Source organism: Phoxinus phoxinus (assembly GCF_949152265.1).
Source record: "Phoxinus phoxinus genome assembly, chromosome: 16".
Lineage (NCBI taxonomy): Eukaryota > Metazoa > Chordata > Actinopteri > Cypriniformes > Leuciscidae > Phoxinus > Phoxinus phoxinus.
Window position 1 is genome coordinate 5,216,709 of NC_136891.1, and position 6,000 is coordinate 5,222,708.

A 6,000-nucleotide genomic window follows, 5' to 3' on the forward strand; every position below is an offset into this window, starting at 1 on the left:
TTGGCATTTTATCTCATAATTATGACTTTTTATGTCATGATTCTCGTAAAATTATATGACTTTATTTATGATTTACCAAAGCTTGCCAATTTTCGATTTATAAAAGCTTGGCAATTTCCATATGTGGAGAAAAAAGACTTCCATAACATAATCTGTCAAATGAATGCAGATTGCAGATTATGAGCACTTGGTCTTGGTAATATTAATAGATAAATATTTGAGTCCATATTTAGATAAATCTGATCATAGTTTAAGACTTTGTTGCGATCTCTTCTGAACCTCTAGAGAGCATGCTATTTTTTTAAATGATTTAATCTCCGCTTAATGGGTTTAGGAAAGTGGACGTAAACAATGTTGTTACAGGATGTTCTAACTCTGAAAGGAAGACAAATGCAGGGCAGGCGGAGAAAAAGATGGAGCCTGTTCTCCTCAAGCCATGCCAACACACCTGCTACTATTCACTTCAGAGGAAATGGACACTCGGTGGATGAGAGGCTGCTGGCCAGGGGACAAAAACCACCGCAGCTCCAAATTAGAAACAGGAAGAAATGTGGGTAACGCTCCGATTAAAACCGTCTTCCCCACATGGACTCAATATACTCGAGCCCAGCTCCCTCTCTGGAAACCCAAAACCCCACAGCACTATTTTATATCACAGTCAACAAACACGCTGTGTTGGAACGCCGATGGCATTGGCTTTCGCTGAGATGGTCGGCGATGTTTACTAACTCTGCAAATACTCTGCACTCTTATAGAGCGCTTCAGTCGAGCTATATGATTAATGCTCTCCTGTGCCATGCGCAGCCTTTTCACTCTCATCTAAATATTTGGGGGAAATGTTAGTAAAACTGTCTCGGAGATCGTTGCACAACTATTTTACTGTAAGAGTTATGGGATGTCCTGGTAAGTTCTGTTATGCTCGGCTAAGGCACTGAAGTGTCTTCCCTAAAAATAATGACCAACAAGAGGTCAACTCTTTTTGTTAAGTCAATCTTTATCTCGTGCCATCTATGCTAGAGTGAGACATTTCCCCCCAATTTTAATTTTTAAAACTTTAAAAATTAACAAAAAAAAAATTATTGAATGATTACGGCGTCATTAATCTTTAATAGTTTTTATTTATTTATCAAACCATCCATCCATTCTCCAAACAGTTTGCTGGGAGCCTATGTTGTGCTAATCATCTCCAAATTACGATTTATCGCATCTTCCCCCATCCCACAAGTGGTGCACATTTACAGAATGCATTGTCCCTTTGTCGTTTTTCTAAAAAACCTGCCTTCGGACAAACATGTTGGCTTCATGTATTTCAAATCTGGCATACACAAGATGGCTCAAGAAGAGCTTGAGAATGTGTTTGAGCAAGAGAAAAAAAAGAGAGAGCCAGTGCTTGGCCCTAACCAAACATTCCCGTTCTCTCACACATCTGTACGGATATACGATCTTTCAACTGTTCTGTCGAATAGATTCTGGTGTTCGGAATGTCCCGCACTAACTTTCCCACAGAAGACTATTAGTGCTGCGCTCGCTGTCAACAGGCGGCCGGCGGGGACAAATGGGGCGGAACCGAATGAAAGAGGAGACACAAAAAAAGCGATGCTCCGAAAGGATGAATTAGGGGGGAAATGAATGTTGAAATATGCCCATTGCCCTTTTGCTTTCACCTTCGACCTTTGACTTGCTGATACTTTCCTCCTTTTTGCCTGACGACCTCTCTCCGGCATTTCCTGCCTTTCTTGCGAACATAGAGGTGTCGACTTGGAGACGTTGAGCATTAGCACCATGCGTTGGAATGAATTATGCCATTTTTATCAGGAAGGTATGCCAAGAAAAGTAATGAAAGAACCAAGTGCCTTTAATTATATTAAATAATTATAAAAATAAAGGTTCCAAAAGGGGGTTTTCACAGCGATGCCATAAAGAAACATTTTGAGTTCCCAAAAGAACCTTTCAGTGATCAAATCTTAAAATAATCTCTTTTTGTCTTATAATCTAAAGAATATGTTTTCGCTTTTGTGGAACGGAAATGTTCCATGGATGCTGAAGGTTCTTCACGGAATCATCGATGCCAATAAAGAACCTTTCGTTTTAAGAGTGTGCACATGACTTTTGAAACATAAAAAGCAGTGTTGCACACGCAGAGAGCTTTACTCTTCGTAATAAATCAGTTTTTGACTGTATAATGTGCTAGGAGGATGCAGTCACTGATGGGGTGGGCTGAAGAAAAGCACTGCCACTCGTCTCCGCTTTATGATCTTATGGCCAGATGTTTATGTTCCATAGGCTGGAGTGGAAAGCTGCCATGACATCAGCCAGAGGACAGCGGGATTCTGGGCCTGGGACAGGAAGTGACTCACAGGAAGTGAGCTGAGGTGAGGCAGGCAGAAGGCAATCCATCTCTTCTGTACACACACACACACACACACACACACACATACTGGTTAAGTCTACCTCATCGCAGCCACATGTAATGTAAGAGGCAGTCGCATACACAAGTTTTAAGAGCTTAAGCCGAGGAAGGAGATTGCACGCATCAAACACTCTTCGCAATCACACTCAAGTCAAGTCACCTTTATTTATGTAGTGCTTTATACAAGACAGATTGTTTCAAAGCAGCTTTACAGTGAAAACAGGGAAATGATGCTATTGTTCAGCTGAGGTCAGTTCAGTGTTGATTCAGTTCCGTTGAAAAGATCATCACTTTATTATTAAATTAGTTCAGTTTGTCTACAAAGCAGTTCTGCAAAAAATAATCATCATCCAGATCAGTTCAGTTCTCATACACAGCGTTAGTACAGTCAGATATCAATAATATTGTTGAATATTAAGTTTCCCCAAGGCCAGCCATAGGTAACGGTGTCAAGGAACCCACTCAAAAGTATTTAGGCCTAAATTTAAGATTTAGTGTTTTGAATTGCATATAATTTCCATTACAGTAATAATTGGATTACACAGTTTTAACAAAAACTTATCAACTTAATGTAATGCATGTTTGTCAGTCATACGGAAATTAATACGATTTCTGTTTAGTACTAATAAACTTAATGTGTTTTAAATGCAAAAGATCCAGGTCTAAATATGTATCAATAATAACTCCAATCTTATAATTGAACTAAATGAATATTGCTTGTTCAGTATCTTGCCGTATTTCGCATCAAATTGATTTCACAATGAACAGATTGATGCTCGTTCGAAGCTTTGAATAAATGCATTTTGAAAATGATCATTTGAAGTAGATGCGAATACAAACCAAATGCCATGATTGTGTGTGTGTGTGTGTGTGTGTGTGTGTGTGTGTGTGTGTGTGTGTGTGTGTGTGTGTGTGTGTGTGATTGTGTGTGTGTGTGTGTGTGTGTGTGTGTGTGTGTGTGTGTGTGTGTGTGTGTGTGTGTGTGTGTGTGTGTGTGTGTGTGTGTGTGTGTTCCCTGTGCTGTGACAAATATGCATCACATTAAGTTTATTAGTTTGTTAAATCTGTGCATGTCCAAACAATTCAAATCGTAAATTTTTATGGGCCTAGATATTGTGCAGAATTTAATCGCGAACGCAAAATCAAGTCCGTATCGATGCGATACAAATTCACAGTCACCCGTTTCTCGCACACTGGCAGTAAATATAGTATTTACCGCTCAAGTTACTCATTTCCATCCAGTCAACTTCCAGATGACGTCTGAACAAGAAGCGTCATTCTAATTGGTTGGTATGGCATGACATTACTCATTCTCTGAAGCGCATGGTACACTTCGGCTCAAACTGATCAACACTGACTGGTGCCATGAATCAGGCTGGGCTGGGATGCCTTGTGTCCCTGACCAGCGCTGCCTGGTGCTTCATATGTAGCCTGTTACTCTAATGGGAAACGTGTGAGGAGGGAATTAACGCCATACCACCCAGGGTAGCGAACCTTACCCGCCCTCGACCGGCTCCAAGGCCCGCAGCTGGCTGCAACCCCATGTTAATCCATTCTAAGCGGCAGGTTCAAGACTAGGCTTTTGCCGTTAGGCCACCAACGGCGAGGTGTGTGTGTCCTTAGCCGGACTTTTTTCAACACAAACTAGCCTGATTAGCCCCAGTATACACTGAACGCGTTTACTTTTGAGAGAGAATCAACCCGACATTGATACAGTCCTTGAACGTAACTCATTTGCAGCGAAAAACCGGAGCAGATGTATTCAAAAAAGTCTTCAAAAAAATTTTTTTCTTTCAACAATATAGCGTATTGTATATCAGCTTCTCAGAGCATTCCATATGTACGGTGAATCAGCTGGGTTTGGAGCCGGAGGAGAAGTTAATGTGAAAGATCAATGCCATCTGCTGCTGGGATCCTTCAGGATACTGACATCTGGGATGGAATGGGGATTGCAAGTGTACAGTGAACTATAGGGTTGCTTTAGTAATCTTGTTATCCGTCAAGCTTTAGCATTTGCAGGTGAACTATTAATGTGTTTCTTATTTGTAAGCACATCAAATGTTTTCAATCATTGGCTGTTTTTTTTCTCTGGGTCACGTCCTTACATTCCATTTCAGATCGAGGTGCCTCAGACGTCTTAAGAATTGTTAGAAAAAGAGAGTCCCAGGTCACATTTCACCCTAAAATCAGAGGAAAAACTGTGTAATTTGTTTATTTTAATAATAGTAAACATTATTTTGTCCAGACAGTTGCATTCTTCAGTATTGATATAGAAATAGAAATAGTTAATTTTGCTTTATATAATTATTTTGCACATACATTAGTGCTCAACCGGTTTTTAAAGTAGTATCTACAGTATATGCATTGCTCACCAAAGTTGCATTTATTTGATCAAAAATGTTGTGCTGATTTGGTGTTCGAGAAAGATTTATTATTTTTATCAATGTTAAAAGAAACAAACAAACAAAAAACAGTTGTGCTCCTTAAAATGTTGGTGGGAGCTGATCCTATTTTCCAGGATTATTTGATGAATTTATTTGAAATATAATTATTTTTGTAACAATGTCGAAATCTTTACTGTCACTTTTGATTAATTTAATACATCCTTTCTGAGTAAAAGTATTCATTTCTTTTAAAAAAATCTTAAGGAACCCAATTTTTTAATGCCAGCGTATATATATATATATATATATATATATATATATATATATATATATATATATATATATATATATATATATATATAATAGACATAAATATTTTTTAGAAATATAGAAAAAATAGCCTTTTTCTTATGAGAAAATACCTTTTATATTTTTATTTATTATATATACAATGTATATGTGTATTTAAAAAAAAAGAAATTTGTTATATCTTTCTTATATCTTTCTTTTATCCTCTTGATTTTGGGATGAAATGACCATATATATATATATATAATAGACATAAATATTTTTTAGAAATATAGAAAAAATAGCCTTTTTCTTATGAGAAAATACCTTTTATATTTTTATTTATTATATATACAATGTATATGTGTATTTAAAAAAAAAGAAATTTGTTATATCTTTCTTATATCTTTCTTTTATCCTCTTGATTTTGGGATGAAATGACCTGGAAGTATCTTCGTGAGATTCACTTGAACGTGTCCATTAGTTGAGCCATCCAAACAGGACCTTACCTAAGTGCATGCATCACCAAAATTCTTGTAAAGATAGAGAACAGATAGACCACCAACTGCGTTTAGCGCTGCAGCTGCCCTTCAGAAACAAACACCCCAAATATCTCCTTTGACCATCTGTTTACATGCTTGCTCACTAGAGTGTTCCAAACTGAAACATCCTCCACGCAAAGCTTTTATGAGAAACATCAAAATGCTTTCATACACCAAGTCACTGTACTGCCATGGTTACCATCAGCCAATAAATGTCAAGAAAAATGACCAAAGTTTACTACACAGAGTCTCTGGGGAACATGAGCGATGTGGTTTACTGTGAGGGGAAAGAGGCCTGCGTCCCAACAACAAATAGTTGAAGGTATGAGTCGTAGTGTGCTGGCACTGAATCAGAGCAAACAGTGGATCTGACATG